The sequence below is a fragment of the Ambystoma mexicanum genome, chromosome 8 (genome assembly GCF_040938575.1).
Source record: "Ambystoma mexicanum isolate Mex_15411 chromosome 8, UKY_AmexF1_1, whole genome shotgun sequence".
Taxonomy (NCBI): domain Eukaryota; kingdom Metazoa; phylum Chordata; class Amphibia; order Caudata; family Ambystomatidae; genus Ambystoma; species Ambystoma mexicanum.
The window spans coordinates 447,201,823-447,221,723 of record NC_090929.1 but is presented as its reverse complement, the minus strand read 5'-3'; positions in this window follow the sequence as shown (position 1 = coordinate 447,221,723).

Here is a 19,901-nt window from a genome sequence, read left to right as displayed (position 1 = left end):
AAAAAAAATCTCTATAATTTTAAAACATACCAATCCTTACCTGGGCCAACTTGAGAGCTTTCTGAGGATGTCAATTACAGCTCAGTCAAGTCTTGTGCTTTAGAATTGAGCTCCCTCCACCCAACACAGAAAATGTACAAGTTGACACTGTGGCGAATCAAGGGAATTTGTTCCTTCTCCCCAAGCGGGAGCCTCAGTCTTTGAGGGTAAAGAAGGTGAAACCACTCTGCAAGACCCCCCATAGGATTCTCAGCAAGTGGGACCTCACTAGGAGATACTCCACCTTTGGAGACAAGGACTCCCATTCCTCTAAGGAACTCCCTAAGCAACTCCCCATGATGGTATACATGGGATTATATGAGATGCCCAACAGCAATAAATCCAGAAACTGTGATGAAGACAAAGTTAACATATACCATGATAATAAAGGAAAAGAATCTCTCTCTTTAAGGACCAACCTCAAATTCACTGCAATGTGGAGGTTTAAGAGAGAGTACATGCCAAGCGAGGAGAAGGAGAAGGAGAGATGCATGCGCCTGCAGGGCAGGCCCCCTGATAGTTTAACATAAGTGAGAGGTGGAGCTGACGAGAACCGTGGAGCCTGGGAAGTTCAGAACTGCTCTGGACGAGAACAGCACATGCTGGAGATCGAGCGCGCAGAGTCAGTGACTAGCCGATAGTACAGGAGCCAGAAATCTGTTTCTGGCATGACAACAGAGAGGCTGTGGTGGGCAGGCTGCCCAACTAACTGCACCAACACCAATCCGCTCAGGAATCAGCCACTGCACCGGTTCCCCTAAGGGATACCGGCACGCCGAACGAAAATAGAGCGAGAGATAGATGTCGGCAAGAAATACAGGTAGAGAAGCCGAGAGAGAGAAGGCCCCAAGCAACAGTAGGCCCATAGACTTTCCCCTGTGATAAGAGAGGTAACAGGGAGAATGAGAGGCCGGGAGGCTGATTCGTTAAGTAATTGGAGGAACTCGTCCCAGTGAAATTGACAAAATCCAAAATGCAAAGTTAATGAACTTTATAATTAAACCATAGAAAGATACTACTAAGAAGTGGATATGGCTACCTTGGGAAGAGGGGGGAATAATCCATCTTTCAAGAGATATGAAAGGGAGTACATAAGAGAGAGAGTACTACGAGCTAAAGGGGACTCGTCCAAGTAAAAGAGACAATACCATAAATACTAATTTGCAGAATTTGAAGTGCCGTAAACGGGGAAAGAACGTCACGAGAAACTCTGAGAAAGCGATCATTAAAGCTCAATTAATTATACCCTGGGAAGGGGGAAGAAGGAAATGGTGTCCAAGAAGCACCGAATGGAGCCAGCTCGGGAGAGAGTGCTATGAAGTACAATCAAAAGAAGTTGACAAGCTAAAAGCTAACCAGGATAAGTGAACAATAAAAAGAGGGAACAGTAGCCCTCCAAAAAGGGTGCCCCCCCTCCAGGAAAAGATAGCCCACAAGAATACACAAGGCTAAACAGCCAGGATCAAAGGATCAAACTAACTTCACGAAAAGACACCTGGAGAGCAATCACTAAAAAAAAAGGGAACACCTAAAGACATTGGAGGTCAGGGAAAAATGATGCTGGTAAAGGATTACCGGCATCGCTTACCGCTACGGGCTATTCTGACCAACCAAACCGCTATTTACGGCACCGTAAAGTACGATGCCGTAAATAGCAGTCTAGGAGCGGGCGCGCGCTACAAACCATGCCGAAATTAGCGGTATGCCGTAAACTGGAGCTGATCGAAAGTAATGCGGACGTGCAAATAACGGCCTCCTGAAGCCCGAAAAGTACCTTACCGGCATGGAGTAAATACCGGCATCTCCGAGAAGGTGTTAAGAACCCTGAGCAGAGTTTCCAAGAGCCCGAGTGCACACAATCAGCACAGGTGGAGGCAATGGAGTCTGGCACAGCACAAAAGGAGCACACCCACACACTGCACCCTCTCCCACACCAAGATGATACCAATAGTAGTAGCATTACTGGAGCTGGAGGCCCTGCTTGCAAGGCAGCAACAACAACAACAGCAACAACAACAACCACAGCCCCCACCACAGAGGATACACAGGAGGAGAAGGAGGGTGAGACAGGCCCAGCATGCCCCACCAGTGCAGCCACTGTTACCACGCCGGCAGCCCCCAATCCCTCGCATCAGAGCCACCCCGTTCAAACTAACACCAGAGCAGATCCACACCCTGTACCGGCTTGACCGTGACACCATCACCACCATACTCACCGCCATCCCCCCTCTACAGAAGGTAGTGTCTGTGCTCCGCTTCCTTGCCACAGGCACCTACCAGCACACAGTGGGGCACATGCATGGCATATCACAACCCTTATTTTCCCGGATACTGAACCAAGTGCCGGATGCCCTCCCCCAACCCCCATAAGGACTATATATCCCTACCACGGACTCCCCAGGAGATATTCAATACAAAAGTTGCTTTCCATGCACTTGCAGGCATGCCAAATTGTATAGGTGCCCTTGACTGCACCCACATGGGGTTGGTGGTCCTGCATGCCATGGAGGTGGCGTATCGCAACCGCAAACAATACCACTCCATCAACGTGCAGATGGTATGCAACGCCAGCAAGATCATCACACATTGCTGTTCCCGATATCCAGGATCAACTCATGACTTTTTGGTCCTGCGGAACTCCACGCTACCACGCTATATGGAGCGACATGCTGGACGACGTGCCTGGCTGCTTGGTGAGTTGCCTGACTTGCCCATGGCAGTGCATCGGGGTTGTGAGGTGGGTGCCTGCATACTCCACCTGGGTGGGAAGTGGGGGGGGAGATGCATACTCCACTTGGGTGGAAATGTTGACGCCAGTGCACGATGTGCACCTTACCGAACACTGTGCCCCAGAGCCAGTGAAACGGCACATGACCCTCAAATCCCACAGTGATGAAGTAAGGCCGACACCTAACACTACATGACTAACAGGTGACCAGGCCGCATCCCACAACACATGCACCACTCATCGGCGGCCCTCACACACCGTAAGGGCATCTAGCACCATGCACTGGATATGCACTATGTCGCTGCCTCCAGCATATCACCACACAGGACAGTCATCCCTGGGAGTGCATTGAACTGAGCCTAACAGGGATACCACAGCGTGTCACTGGTTCCGCACACCCATAGGAGTGCTGCAAGTCACCATGGTACTGATCAGTGCAGAATTACGAATATGCTACTGACAACAGCCAACACTCCCTACTACCAAATCTCACAGAACACAACACATCAATGATTTCACTCCAGCACTGCTGCATGCATATACGATGCACGTGCAACAAGATGTGAGTGCACACCATAACCCATCCTGAGGATGCTACCCCCTCCATCATCCCATTGCACAGGACACAAGCGGGGCCAGAAATGGGGGCAATGCATCCAGGGACATGTGTGTATGGGCAGAAATCATCTGCTGCCATGTAAGACTAGTACAGTTGTCCGCCATGAATGTACGAACACTTACCTTCATTCCCCTCTCATGCAGGTGATGGTGGCTATCCCTTGAAGCCGTGGCTCATGACACCTGCCCGAAACCCACAGAACAGGCATGAGGAGGACTACAATCGTTCCCATACCCGTACACGTCTGGTGAATGAGCAGACCTTTGGCCTGTTGAAGGCACAATTTCGTTGCCTCAGCCGGTCAGGTGGGGAACTTATCTACAGCTATGAGAAGGTGTCCAAGATCACCATGGCATGTGTAATGCTGCACAATATGTGCATCCGTCGGAACGTATCCCTGCCCCCTGACATGGAACTGCTACCACCTGATGATGATGAAGGGGAGGAGGAGGAAGAAGTGGCAGGACAGCATCACGGTGCCGATGCACAGGAGGGACTTGCCGTGCGGCAATCATTGATTGGACAATATTTCTGACACACAAGTCAGCAGAGGGTGTGAGGATGTCAGGACATCGGGCACTGGGTGTGGGGATACATGTACACTATGCACTGTGCAACATTAAATGACACATGCGCAATGATGAATGTCCACTCTGTTGTTTTTTTGATGAGCAACCGGTGTATTGAATTAGAAGGTTCAAATGTGAAAAACAAACCCTCCACCACCACCCCCCCTCTTCATCCCCCACAACTCCCAAACATACCCTCACCCTCTCACCCTCCCACCACAACTCCCAAACACACCCTCAGCCCCCTCCCACCACAACAACCCCACAGTAGTCCCATAAGGACCACATAGGCCACATGTGTATGTCAGCATTGTCACTGTGCGCTCCCAGAGCCAGGGGGAGCAATGTCCTGGCGGCGCAATGTACGTTGGGAGCAACGGAGCGGGCTGGTCTGGGATGAGGAGCATTGAGAAGGTGTGTCCTCCTGCTGGGGCTGTCATGCAGGTGGTGCAGCCTCCAGGGCATCTGCAATCCGGCCAAGGACCTCGCAGAGCCGGTTTGTGCTGACTGTAATGACCTCGCCCAGTGCCCTCAGTTCATTCCGCCACTCCTCCCTGCCCTGCCGATTGTCTTGCATGAAGTCATTTATGAGGCCTCTGAGCTGCTGAGCCTGCTCTGCATCAATGGCTGATGTGGTTGATGTGGTTGGCCCGCTGGGAATCGGGCTCACATGTCTTTCCGGTGCGTCACTAAGGGAACTGGCCACAGGACTTGCATGTTCCAGTGTTGCTTCTTGCCCCATAAGCCCAGGTGTATCACTCTCACCAGAATCACTATATGAGACCTGGGGGTTGGTTTGGCCATCAGGGGTGTGGACAATCTCATAAGTGTCCTCCTCAGTTGCTCTGCATATAGATGAGGGGCTGTCGGGAACATCGAGGGGGCCCGTGGCTGCAATCTCCCCAGCCACACTAGACTCCTCAGAGTGCGGCGTAGGGCATGTGTCTGCCGCCAGTGCAGGGTGGGGTAGGGGTGGGGGCTGTACACCCTCCACGGGCCTTGCTGGAGCCGGTGGTGTGGCTTGAGGTGTTTTCCTGCTCGCAGGTAGAGGGCGGACCCTGACCTGGCCCCCGGAGGTGCTGGGCCAGTTGCTTGCCCGGTCCTCGCTGTCATGCCCGCTGCCTGTGGGGTGGAAGAGAGTGACGGCATGAGTGATGATTTGAGAGTCAGCATTTGGACATGCCTACAATATCACAATCAGATTCTAGTGGGTTGTCGGCATTTGGGTGGTGAACGGCACATTGATCTATGCTTGGATGGTAGATGCATGCATATGTCTGTTTCACTCATGTTGGCCGAGTACTGTGCTGGCTCACATGCACACTGTTTACATCAACTGTCCTGTGTGCCTCACGGAATGGGCCTCTTCGTGTGGTATGTGTCATATAGGTTACAGCCTTGCATCTGGCACTAGCCTGGGTCTCATTTGTTTTAGCATGATTTAAAGGGGGGGGTGCGGCCAACCATGCCGTGACACCTTGCCCAGCCCTTAGCAGTGACTTTCATAACAAATGCGTTGGCAGTATTGACTTTGGACACTCACCTCCATCAAAGGATGACGTTGCCCCGCACTCCATGCCTCCAACCCCATCAATGGCTTCTGGGCCTACCATGGCCTCACACGTCTCTTCCCACGGCATCAATTTCATGGGGAACCTGGCCCTCCTCCTGTCTCCAGGGCCTGGCTTCTGTTGGCCGAGAGGATGCTCTGCACCCTCAGGTGCAGGTCGTCCCACCGTTTTCTACAGTCCTTAGTGGTGCGGGGGGGTGTTTCCCACAGCTCTCACCTTCTGCACTACCATAGCCCAGATCTCTTTTTTCTTTATTACCGTCACCCTCCGCATGTCACTGCTGAAAAAGGTGTCGGCATGCTCGTGGAGGGTGTCCACCATCACTTGGAGCTCATCAGGGCTGAAGCGCGCCGTCCTGAGGCGGGCAGCTCCCTTTTTTGATGCTTTTGGCATTCCTCCTTGATGATGGGATGTTTCCAGTGTTGAAAGTTTGCCAGGGGTCCTGTATGGTGAGGATGGCAATGGATTGTGTTTTTAAAGATGGCCACCGTACTCCTTCCAGTTCCTGTGCGATGACGCTGTTTCCGGTTCCGCAATTTAACGGTGACCGTAAATAACGGTGACCGCTATTTACAGTCACCGCTAAAGTCGCTTTACTCTATGGCGGTAGTGTTCGCTACGTTGTGATTCATGCCGGTAGAGGGTTTTTCTGCCGTTTTTGCGGCATGGCGATAGGTTCATTACCGACATGGCGCAAAGCTTGTGCCCGCGAACTCGTAATAGGGCGCTTTTAGCGGTCTATTGCCAGCTCGGACACGCTATTTGCATCATGCTGGTAATGAACGGAACTTACCTCCAAACTCGGAATGAGGCCCATTGTAAAAGAATTACCAGCCTTGATACAGAAGGTGACCAGATACTATCTCAAAATAATATATTAAGAGAAAACTGTAAAGTAAAAGCAGCACACTGCCTCCTCAGGTGAAAAGAGTCATTCTCCTGACCTTAGTTACGTTTGAACAGTGTTAGGGTCAGTTAGGATTCGTTTTGGGGTAGTGGACTCATTTGTTTGACATTTCCTCATGACCTACAAGCCGCTTAGTTATGGAAATTTCCCACAGCGATAGGGAGAGATAGGCCTTTTTCTTATTATTTAATACATCTTTCTAGAAATGGCACCACTGTGTCCGTGTCCTTCTTCTGACCTGCAGTAACACCCATACACAGAGCATTTTTATAACTCTTGCAGGACTACTATGCTTCCAACATTGTACAAATGTACAAAACTAATGATCCAATGGAGAAATGTGTAATCTGAAACCTACAAAATTGCAAACTCTGCAATCAGAAAGGCTGGGCATACAGCAGGGCCACCCGACTTGACCAATCTGTGTTATCCTGGGCAAATCGCTCACACTAAATGGATGTTATTTTATTTGACCACTGACATTGGGATTATCGAGAAGTAATTCTGCTTGGTGTGCACCACACAACACATCTCACTCATACATGATTTAATAGACTACTGTGTTGGTTCCATATATAATAAAGATAATATGGATAATTTATATAGTACTCAACCTCGGATGAATTGCCCCTTATCGTGCTAATTTCTCATTGCACCATCATGTTTTAGCCATGGTCCTCTCCTAACATAAAAGTAAAATAAAAGATGTTATGGTTTTGGGTTTTGTAGAGTACTTCACTGACATTTGCATGGTCTCATGGCACCATGAGAGTTAGTAAAGATGATGGGCTGTGTTTAATTAGTAGGAGTAAAGCAAAATGAAAGATAGCTTTCCTGTTGCATTCCTACATTTAGGTCTGAAGTACCTGTATTGTAGGTGGTTTGCATATAAACCACTTGAGTTATCCGTGTCTATAGCAGAGCCATGTGTGCCCCTCAACACAGTGTGAACCTGCCATACCGTGTGAACATGTGAGGGTGTGTTCTGAAGTGTGCAAACCGGGACATCATTTGGGGATTGCCAGGGGTGGCAGCTGCAACCACTGAGGACTCCCTTGCTACCCCCATGGTCTCACTTGCTACCCCTAAAAATAAATTCTTCTTTTTTTATGGAAGCTCCTGGTCTGTGGCCAACACCATGCAGCTCTTTGCTTCTGGAGTGGCTGGCCTTCTTGTTCAAGCCTCTTGTATAGTGTAGAAATGTTTGACCATAGCACATAAATAGCCCTTGATTTTATTGTGCCACAAATAATGTTTTGTTGTAATGTGTCTATCTTGCCTATCTCCCTGGCATGCTGTTCAGGATGTCTGTTTGCATGTACGAGGTAGTGAGTGCCCAGAGTACGGAATGCAGTGCGAGTGCGCTGCTTTCCCTGCGCTACTCTAAATTCTTTAATACACAGTTATAAACCCTCCCAATGGCATGCATTTTGCCAACCTCTGAAGCCTGAAAAGTAGATTGAATTGAATTGATTGTTTATTTGTATAGCGCCTATACACAAAGTGTTTCAAAGCGCTTCAAGTAGGGAGAGAACATGGGAGAATACAGTTACATTCTTACAGTCCTTTAAAACAATTAAGAATGAGAAAAATAACTATCATAATCAGCCTGACGACATTTCAGATAGTGCAGGTGCAAGAAACAGTAAGGGAGAGGAGGGGGAGGAAAAAAGAGACAAACTAGAAGTAACATTACTATGCCTGACGGCAATTGATGCAGTGCATGAGTTTACAGAAGGGGGGCGGGGGGAAGGGTGGAGTTGACGGGAAGGAGTGGTACAAATAAGAATAGTGCAAGGAGGGGAGGGGAAGACAAGGAGGGAAAAAGAGGTGGACGGACAAGCTGCTGTCAAAGTCAAGAGACAATGATACTAGTAAGTGCTAAAGGAAAGAGAAAAGAAGAGGGAAGGGGCACAGGACTGGGAATAGAGGAAATGGGGTGGAAGAGGGGCACAAAGACAGTCACAGAGGGACAAGGGGGAGGGAAGGGGCGAAGACAGAAAAGGGGGAGAGGGGGTAGAGAACAGTGAAGGACCGGGCAGGACGGGGGGGAAGGCAGGTGGCTGCAAGACAGGTGACTACGATTACTATGCTCAAACACACTCACAGGGGGCAGGTGGGACTCGGACACATTCATGGGGCAAGGGGGACCCAAACAGACTCGCCGGGGTAGCGGGGACTCAGACACACTCACGGGGGCAAGGGGGACTCAAACACACTCACAGGGGCAGGGGGACTCAAACACACTCACGGGGGCAGCGGGGACTCAAACATACCTGCGGAGGGCAGTCTTGATCCACGCAGGCTTAATCCACGCAGGTTTGCACCAGACCTGTTGATATGAACTGGCCTGCTGTTAAATCTCAATCTCAGTTACCAGTGTAATGGTATCCACTAGAGAGTGTAATTTGCTTCCTGACTTTGAGAACATTCAGACGTGTAATTGCTCATTTTACTATAACCGCTAAGATAGCTATAGTCAGTAAAATAGCTCAGTGGGTTGAGCACTTGCTGATGCAATGTGTGTGTGATCTGCAGGTTGCTGGTTCGAATCCTGGTAAGGCCAACTCAGCCTTTCATCCTTCTGAGGTTGATAAATCAGTGCCAACACAGGTTGGATGATATTGTATGTATATTTATTCTATATAAAGCGCTTAAGCGTAAGTGCTATATAATAACACATCATTATCATTTTGTCTTGGACGTCTGCTTGTATTCACAGTAATTTGGTAATATGGGCCTATATACACTGATATTAATGATACATATGGTGATCCATTCTTCTATGAAATGTATATCACATTACAGTGATATCATAACCATATTTTTTATAGTATATTTAGGAATAATGCTACATGATGCCACTTCCTGTTTTGTCAAGGGGTGAAAGGCTATGTTCCATTGCTTCCTGTGATGTCACTTTGGGTGGGGTCAAATGACATCACTTCCTGTGATGTCATCAGAGGTCAAGGGTCATGTGATGTCACTTCTGCTACCCCTGGCATTTTGGTGAATTTACACCCACCATTATTGGAATGTCTTTAGATACAAATTAGTAGCAGTGCTGCTGCGTCCACTTCCACATCTTCTCTTCTACTTAAGTGTACCATGAGAACAGTCTCCTTTGCCTTTGCCTCATAGTACTTCACTCTGGTTAGGCTGCTGCAATGTTTTATCTACTGACAACCAGATATACCACCACAGCTTCAATACTTTGTATTACTACTACAGCTTCAGTAAATTAGGACTTGAAGACAGTTTTGGCAAGATTCAATTTCAAGTAATTCAATACCTTCAAGTAGGCAAGGCCCTCTTCCTCTGAATATCTCTCTCTTCAAAAGGGAAAGCCTCTTTGCCTTTCTTGCCTGTCTGTCTGTCACAATGATAACCTAGGTTTGCTTTTATAACTCACTTTTTTCTTCCTTCCACAGTTTTAGGCAACATGGGTTTGGTCAACTCAAAATAATCTTTACAAGCAGTCAGTTTCCCTTCCCCAACTTCACCTTCACCTTTCTGCCAACTGTGAGCCCCCACAATTACCCAAAAGCCTTGGTGCCACTCTCTTGGCTTTAGGTAATACTTGTACGCTGGTATTTTAGGCAAGGTTGAACTAGTATTAGGTTCACAGTAAGAATTAGATTGCTTTTCCGCTCTGAGAAAAGGTTGTTTTCACTTTTAGTATGGGGAGACTATTGGCTTGGACAATGATTGCTCTTCTCTTCAGTTATAGATATTGTGTTTAGCTGCTTCACTTCTGTTATAGGAATGGTATGCTTGTATGAAATAAAGAATAGAGTTCAGCCTTCCCATCTGAATCACAACTAAGCACAAGTGACCACTTCTTGATGCATTTTTCAAAGATTAAAGGTTTTAACGATGGACTTCACAATATTAGGTATTCAGCAATGGCCTTCGCAATGTTCACTCTTCTTAACAAGAGACACGCGACCCCTTCTGGATAAGATTTAAAGTCTTTAGGATTTAACAATGGGTTTTAGCAGCCTTTTCTCTTAACGCAAGTAAATGGAATTTACCAATACACTACTTTTCCATTGTTGGCTTATTCAAGCTTCAACAAACAACTTCTACTTGCTTCTAACTATATGCAAGTGACTAGGGAACTGGATACTGTTGCCAGCAGTGCTCAGGCAAGGATTTAGAATGCCAGGTTCCACCCACCACCTTCTGCAATCCTTGTTCTGCAGGTTGCACGACTTCTACGATTTCTGACACAACTTCTACTGCTTCTGCCTTCACAGTAACCCTCACCCTTCTTTGCTGAAGGTGTCACCAGTCCGACCGCACGGTAATGGAGCCCTTCTCACTCCTGAGACCCACAGCCTGACAACAGCTCCTCACCTCGGTCTCTGACACGTTCCTCACACGTCAACCACAGCAATTAGGCTCACATGGGGAAAGGCAGCCTTCCTGAACACCTTCCACTGTGCAGCCTCTGTAATTCAGAATTTGGGCCAATAGGACCCTCTCAGAACAAGCAGATGAAATCTGCTGTATCCTCATTCTGGCGTCCCTCTGGTTCTCCCACTTCAGCGTGGTTTGTCAGCTTTGTGCCGCCTTCTTTCTTCTTCTACTGCTACAGCTCGCACTCCAGTCACAATTCCAGCACCTTCTAATTGCCGGAATCTCAGGGGCCCTTTTATGCATCACAGGTTCTTTCAGGTGTGGGCCGTTAGGCTTAATTGCCTGACTGCTGCTACTGCATGCCTCTTCAGCCATCTTCCTAGTACCTGTGGGTTCATGGGACTTGTGGTTCTGAACAACAAAGTTAGTTTTCTTAAATAACTTCTGATTTTTAAGGGTACGTTTAGGTCCCTTAAAGATATTCAAGAATAAATCATTAGGATTTGTATTTACAGAGGAAGACAGTCTATTTAAGGATAAACATCTAGATTCCTTTCTATTATACCTTTGGGAGTAAGGAAGATGTTTATCCTGAATTACTTTGAAGGGTCTTTTTGCTAGTAAGGCTTGTTCACGTTTTATAAGGTTTACAGTCATTCCATCGACAGCCAAAGCATCTAAAAAAAAGCATCTAATGCATATTTTTAACATTTTATTTTAATTGGTGGCTTCCCCAAACCCTTTTTGTAACCTTAAAACCCCATTTTTATTCAACTAAACCCTTTACCATCTAATAAAAGGCATTAGATGTTTTTTTTTAGATGGTTTGGCTGTCAATGCTTTCCTTGTCAATGCAATGACCGGATACCATGTTATAATACTTTTGCCCAAAGCCACGAATTGTATATGTAATTCAGGGACATCATAATGACAATGAGCCATTACCTGTTTTGGCAATTTGTAGAGATGTTCCCTTTCAAAGGACACTTACCGTGTGTTATCCCACGGGATCTCCTCACCACCCTGGGCCTTCTGTCCTCCCAGGTGATCCTCCCGCAGTACACCAAGCCCAGGGTGCGGATCAGGAAGCGTCTGCCTTTCTCTGGCCACCTGGGAGGAGACTTTAGGCAGGGTTTCAGTGAGGGATCCGTAGGCTTCTTCACACAGCACTTTATACAATAAAATTAAAATAAAATAAACATATCTCCACTCAAACATGAGCAAAGAGATGCTTGTCTTATTGGCAACGCTCTCAATCGAAAATGATATTGCTCAGACAATATATTTTTCTAATATCATAACTGAGTTTGCCAATAGAAAGGCTAGTAACGTCAACTTCCAAATTAATAGGCCTGTGATAATATCAAGACAAACATTTGAAATCCAGATTTATGTTGTTGCTAATCTGGTATGTTTTCATTTAAATTACAGTTATTCCCCTGGCACATGAAATCCTTGGCAGAACACTGTATCAGATTGTATCTTTTGGGTTTTGCAATGAAATGTTATCCTGCGTTCTTACAGTAAACCATGTTGTGTGTTTTTATTATGTTATGGTAGCTGGTCTTGTACCGTGCACTACTGCCACTTGCGAGGTCTCTTGTAGCTCTGTCAGATCTGCAATTGAAGAAGGTTCGGAGGGGGTTTGTTAGTGGGATTGAAAGGGAGAAGAGCAAGAGAGCTTTTATGTACTGTTGGCAGCTTCAGTTCGGAGAAACCGGTCACTGAGCTTTGGTGCGTTTTTGGTTTGAAGTCATCATGTTGTGTTGAGGTATGATAGTACATGAGTGCTTTGTGTGTACTTGTGTTCGGTTTCAAGTTGGGTGTTGTGAAGTGTGTGCATTTTGTAGTACGGTAGAGGTAGGGTTGTGTTTAGTTTAGAGTTTGAGGGTGAGTATGCAGAGTATTGAGTTTTTAGGCTGGTTAGTTAAGTGTAACACATTTACTATCCCCGAAAAGTTCATCCAGGTGCGTGACATCTCCTGCTCCAAAAAATGCATTTGATTGTGACTCATTACCTACCCCAATACTCCATCTAAGTGTACACATTTCCTACCCCCAAACTGCATCCTAGGGTGACACATTTGCTACCCCCAACTACCCATCTAAGCGCAATACATTTCCTACCCCCAGAACTTCTTCTAGGTGCAAGACATTTCCCACCCCCAAAGTCTGTCCAAGTGTAACACACTTCCAACTCCCAACAATCCATCTAGCGGTGACAACATATTTCCTACGCCCGGCGATCCATCCAATTGCGACACATTTCTACCTCCAAAGAACAAAAACCATCTAGGTGTGACAAATTTCCTATGCCCAAAATCGATTTACGTGTAACACATTTCCAGCTCCGAACAGTCCATCCAAGGGTGACACATTTCCTAGCCCCATGGTACTGACAAGTGTGACGCATTTCCTAACCTCAAAAAAAATCCATCTTAGTGCAGCACATAAATAACTCCCAACAAATCCATCGGATCATCAAGGGGACGAAGCAGGCAGTCCATGCAGTGTCACAACATGATGGCGGCAGTGCAGTAGTGGCTGGGCCCTCAATTGAGCACAGCAATGACAGCGCTCACCACCCGTGCCCCCCCACTCCAGCTGCAGCTGTAGGGGGCATTGTCGGTTTTCCCTGGGCGTACGCAGGCAAACAAGGAAGGGGCTTCCCAAAAGGGAGATGCCCTTGCCTCTGGCACTCAGCCGGCTGCTGCCTGGGCAAAGCTGCCCTGGGATGCTTACTGAAGAGGGCACTTCTGGTCACTTGACCAAGCACACAGGCCGGTCCAGGCGGAAGGGGCAGGTAGGGGGCGAAGGGAGGGGGGGGTCACTGTGCAGAGGGGATGGCAAGGGAGGGAAAGGAAAGGGGCTGCAAAAGGAGGAAGGGGCATGGGGTTCAGAACCCTACAGAACTTACCTGGAGGGTTTTTCTCTGCTGGCGCGAGGATGCACACTGCACACAAAGGCCTCTCTGCAACTCCTCCATCCCTCCCCCCTAGTGTCCGTGTTTGTGTTCAGCTGGTTATGTAGTGTGTTGCGGGTATGTTGTGGAGTGAGAGAGATATAGGGTGGTTGGGTTATGTGACGCATTTTATTCCTATAAGCGGTTGGTTTTGGGTGTTTTCTCTTGCTTTGCAGTGGATGGAATTTCGTTGCTCAGATGTTTTCATCAGCTTGGAGCATTAAACAGCCAAATTGTTAGCATCTTCCTGAAATTGAGGTGGTCCTCTGTTGTTCTTATTTTCTTCCGGAGTGAGTTCCACAGATTCACCGCTCTGCTGGAGAATACTGACCCTCCTAATTTTTGTTTTTAGTGTTGTTTCGATTCACGATGGATATCATTGCTGGATCTAAGTGTACATACTGGTTTGTAGATGGTGTGTTTATCCTGTATAAAGTCTGCTCCTTGGCCGTGGATCACTCTGTGTGTTATGCAGAGGGCTTTGAAGAAGATTTGTTTTTCAACTGGCAACCAATGCAGCCATTCTGGTGATGTGTTGTCTTCTGGTGAGTTTAAGGAGAAGTCTTGCAGCTGCATTCTGTATTTGTTGTAGCTTTCTTAACAGGTATTCTGGCATTCCAAGGTAGATGCTGTTGGTATAGTCTATTCTTGACATGACGAGGGGGGTGATGGTGAGTGTTCTGTGTGTGAAGGAGAAGAAGGGAAGTATCTTTTTGACTGTGTGCAGATGAAAGAAGCATTTCTTAACTATGTCGTTGATTTGTGGTTCTGGTGTTAGTTCGTTGTCTATTAGTACTCCAAGGTTTTTGACCACAATGGAAGTTTCAGGCAGGTTTCCCAGCTTGATGGGCAATGGAAGGTGTTGGTTATTTGCCTGGTCGTTGGGTGTGATCATGATTTTGTATTGCCCGGGTTGAGTTTAAGGCTGTTGGTGCTCATCCATTGGTTTGATTCATTGAGACAGTTGATTAGTGTTAGGTTTTCCTCTTCGCTGGCGTCAATTTTATAGATGATTTGGGTGTCATCTGCACAGTTGTAGCAGGTTAGCCATATTTTTGATGAGGTTAATTAGGGGTGTCATGTAGATGTTGAAGAGTAGTGGTGACAGTGATGAACCATTGTGGTGCTCCACATGTGGTTTTCTGAGGTATTGATTTAAATGATGCTAGCCATGTTGTTTCTGTGCTTTCTGTCAGGAATGATTTTAGCCAAAGGAGAGCAGTGTTGTCGATCCCGATATCTTCTAGTTGTTTCATGAGAGTGCTGTGGTTGACTGTATCAAAAGCTGAAAAGAGATCCATAAGTATTAATGCTGAGTTTATGTTGGAGTCTGCATTGGTCATTATGCCATCAAAGATAGATAGGAGCGCAGTTTTCATTCCTCTCTTGGGTCTGAAGCATACTTGTCCCTGATCTAGCAACTGGTTGTTTTCCATGTATTCCAAGATTTGTTCATAGACATAGATTTCAAGGAGTTTTGCTGAGTGTGAGATATTTGAAATTGGTCTGTAGTTCGTAAGGTCTTCCACATTTTCGGAGGTGTCTTTAAGGATTGGTTTGATGTAAGCTGATTTGAAAGCTTGTGGTACTATTCCGGTTGCTAGTGAGAGGTTGAAGAGATTGCAGTAGTATTTTGCCAGTGTTCTTGGGGCGAGGAATGGTTTTGTAGATGTCTAGTGGGCATGGATCTGCTGGGGAGACTGCTTTTTTGCTTTTGCTCACCAGGCTGTTGAATTTGTCTGTTGCAATTGGGGGAAGATCTTTGCACAATTTCTGTGTGGGGATCAGTGTGTTTTTGCACTTGCAGGGGTTTCTCATCTCGTTTATGATGTTAAACATTTCTTTCCGGCTGCTGTCTGCTTTTGCTATCCATTAATTGTAGTGTTTCTTTTTTGCTTTAAGTATTTCGGCTTTATAGTCTAATTTGCCTTTGGTATGTGTTTTTTTGTGTTGGTCGTAGCTTTTCCTCAATTTTTGTTTGAGTTTCCGGTTTGTTTTTTTCAGATCCTTGGGGTGGGGAGTGAATCATCTTGCCATTGTTATCTATTGTGAAGGGTTCAATGGTTTTTCTGGTGCAATGTCATCTAGTGTTTCCCAGATCCCTTTTAGTAATGCATCTGTTCTTTCTTCTATGCCGGTTACATCTAGGGTTATGAGTGACTGTTTTGTGGCTTCCAGTTTCGCGTTTAGGGTCACATGGCTGATGGTTCTCCTATTCCTTTTCCAGAACATGTTGAACATGCAGTACAGAGGTAAAGCCAGATTGCAAAGGATCTTTATGCAATACATTGTTTGTGTTGCCCATGTGTTTGAAGATTGGAGTGTGTATTTTTCTTTTTTGGAGAGGGTGCCAACTTTTGTTTTGGCTAGGGTGCTGCCAGTGCTAAGGGCAGGATGAACACAAAGCTGTACTTCTAGAACTGAGCTGTGCAGTAGGAGATGAGTACGGGTCAGGTGAGAGAGGATGCACTGCAAGTGCAAAGGCAGACTAGAACCATGGGGTAGCCAGTTATGCATTAAATACTTATACTAGTGAGCACTGGGGTCAAAGTGGGTAGGCAGGAACTCTGGAAGGAGAAAAAGTGGTGACATGGGGTGTGGTCCACCACTACTACCATTTTTCCTTTATATTCTCCACTGACATGTTATTTTGTATATCTGTCTGGCCAGTGCGGAACTTCCAAATATATCCACAAGATGTCAGCAAGTGCACAATTGTACGTTCTGTGGTGGCAAAGCATACCGGTGCCAAAAGGTCCCTGCTTCCTGCCAGCCCTGTTCAACAGGGCGTGCTGGAAGGCGATATGTGCCCAAGCTGCCACGCTGCAATGACTGGTACCAAAGAAGCTACGCCCAAACGTCCTTCTTTGCAGCATAATCCTTAATGAAATAGCTACTGATGCAGCAGTGCCAGCCAGTGACCACATTTACTAGGGCATGGCTAAGCTCCTGTAAGAAGAAGAGTGGGCCTGATGAAGCAGCATTAAAGGAATAGTGCGCTCAAAAATATTATTGTCCTGAGGCTTCGGGCATGCGTTTTTAAGCATATGTTTATCTATTGTAGAAACATTTTCTATGCACCTTACCGTAGTTTTCCTCACTTTTACACATGCGAAATCAGGCAGCAGGGCGCAGCCATTTTGTGCTAATCTTCTCTGTTGCCGCACCGCTCTAAGGTGAACTGCCCTGGCGGCACTAAATCATATCCACCATATCGATGCTGGACTGCCCATGTGCCCGGGACAAAGACAAGTACACACAGGTTGTTTTTGCATGTCGTTGCAGTATGACACAAACAAAAACCCATTACAATGTAAGCCAGCAATAACGGTCAGAAGATGAAACCTTGACGCGTTCGTCTATAAAATCGTCTACAGTAAAACGGACATAATATTCAGCATTTCCATTCTCTCTGCATAACGCAGAGTGTCTGTTCAGATCAATGAATTTTCATAAAATGAAATTACATGTTCCTTTGTTCAGTTTTGGAATGGTGAACCTTATCATATTTGACGGTATTACACATCTCCCTTCATTCATTCCATTCGGAATCCTCCCTTTCTTCCAAGGACGAAAAACAATCAAACCTTAAACTGTGTACGATTTGTGGGTGTGCTCAGCTCACAAGCAAAATTCAAAGGCGCTGACCTCCACTAGCAATGGCAGTGAATACCCCTTCAGATCACAGTGGCATTTGAAATATTTTTGAAAAACAAATGAATTATTTGCTGCCATCCACCAATGCCGCGCAAAATTTCTAGCTATTTACTTTTTTAATGATAACAGTTACAGTTAGTCTACTTCCAAATGCCTTATTTATAATGTCCCTCTGGAGAACTTCACACTCTCCCAGCGACTCCCACAGCCAGCCCACACCACCTGTCAGCTCAGCCCGTCTCCCGTTCACACGGCAAATCACGTAAACATTATTTTGCAAGTAACGAGTCTCGAGCCCTGACAAAATGTGATCAAACGAGAACGTCAGAGCAAGCCCTGCTGCAACCCCCTCCTGCCAGGGCCTGGTCCCCTGAACCCATGACCCCTGTTCCCTTTGAATGCATCTGGTCGCCAGACCCTAACCCTGCACCACTTCAACTTCACCTCCCATATACCTAATCAGGATTGGTCATAAATTCCTGTAACACTGACACCTACCCCCACTGCGTTTGAAATCGTAAGACTCCAAGGGCCGTAAATCAAAGATCGGCCCCTACAATAAGGCATCCGATAGCAACGACCCCTAACACATGCCCTCATAAAAATACAGGTCAGAATGCACCTTATTTCTCACCAACAACCCCCTTTGATGCGCTGCTTTGCTTACAGTCAGTAGTTCTTGCGTGCCAAGTTTCTTATCTAGCCCAGGTCTCATTCCTTTTGTGGGACGCGTATTTATTCAGCTATTTGGACAAGTGTTTGGTAAGGCAAATGCAGAATCCCAAAGTTGCTTTCATGCTGATATCCATTTGAACCTCCCCCGATCAATGAAGGACCCACAGTAGCTTGTCAAAAGCTGGAAGTGTGAAAGCACTGCGTTAAACTCTATGGGATCCTCCAAAAGGCACTTCTTGCAAAACAATTGACAAAGAGGATACATTTCAAAAGACAATTTGGACACTTTATTTGGACACTTTATTCAAACATTGTTGAACTAATAAATAGCTGCTAATCATTTGTACCGGGAAGTGAACTGTTCTACGAGGTCTGCTTTCGGTGGACATGGCACGTTTGCAATGTTTTGTGGCAATGTATGTGTTCTCGGAACAAAATCATGTGTGATTCCATGAGTATGTATGTCCAACACAGTCAAAATGAGATCTAACACAAAATTGAATTCCATTTCCTGGTATATTGGCTTGACCACCCATTTTTTGCTTCTTTTCGTAAAGCCCATTGTGTAACGAAGCTTCCCAAAGTTTCCCACAGTCCTCGATTGTTCTCTACATTTTCGTTATGCGCTAAGACCACTAGTACATCTTATATTGCATCCCGTTTATGCCAAAATGCAATCTTTTGGACCTGTACTTTAGGCACATATTGTGATGATCTTCCCAAGAGCTTTGTGTGGAGGTGAAGATGGAACCAACCACCTCTTCTTGCATCCCTGCTCCTCCGATAAAGGTCCCTGTACACATTGGTGAAAATGTAGGTTTTCTATCCAAGAGTGAACGTTCGAACAGTGGTGCATTAGTGAGCACCATTTTTCAAGAAGAATTTCCACAGACCCACCACAAATTTTGGAGCTCCACCAAAGATGGTTGCTGAAAGACTGGGACCACTGTGAAATATTTTCAGAACCTTTTTTTCTCCAGCAGCTGAGATATTTTTATTGATTGATTTGGCAACATGCCATTCATCAAATTAATGGGGAATATTTGGAAACTGCTCTCTCATGGTCTTCGCATGTCTGTCGGTGGCTATGAGGTCTATTTGCATTCCCCTCGATTGGATAGCTTCCAGGGATTTGCAAAAACCATGTTTCTCCATGGCCACTCAGGATTTACATTCGGACACCTGCACGGACACAGAACGCACCATTTGTTTAGTTTCCATGTCCTGAAAGTGGTATGTGCAGCACTTTGCTGAAAATCCACGGCTGTCACACTGTCCATCGCCAGCTAGCCTGAACCGTTTGTCAGAGAATGTCCTTTCAATTGCCATTTGTTCAATTTTCCAGGCTTGACTAATAGCGGGGAATAAAAATTCTCTTTGATATTTGTAGTGTAGAGAAGGTCCCAAATAAAGCCTGCACTCCCATCGCCTATTTCGAAGCACCAGGAACATTCACACCAAAATATGTGACGTATGATGAGCAAATAAACCAGCAGAGAGCCGCAGTAGGGCTCTGTCCAGTACCCATCAGAAGAGCAACTCCTATTGAAGTACCAATACCCAGACAACCATGGACAGTAAGATATCCATTGAGAAAGCCCTACCAACATATGAGACAAAATGAAGATTGCCTAAGTACCGCCCCGGACGAAACCAAAAAAGTCTTAACAGAAGACGAATGGTGACGTCACGAGACCCCAGACAAACTCACTGATAGAACAAATGATGAATTACGAATGACACAAGGAGACGAAACGCCATAAGAAAAGAGATTATGAGCTTAAAGTAATAGAAAGCTATCAAAGCGTAAGA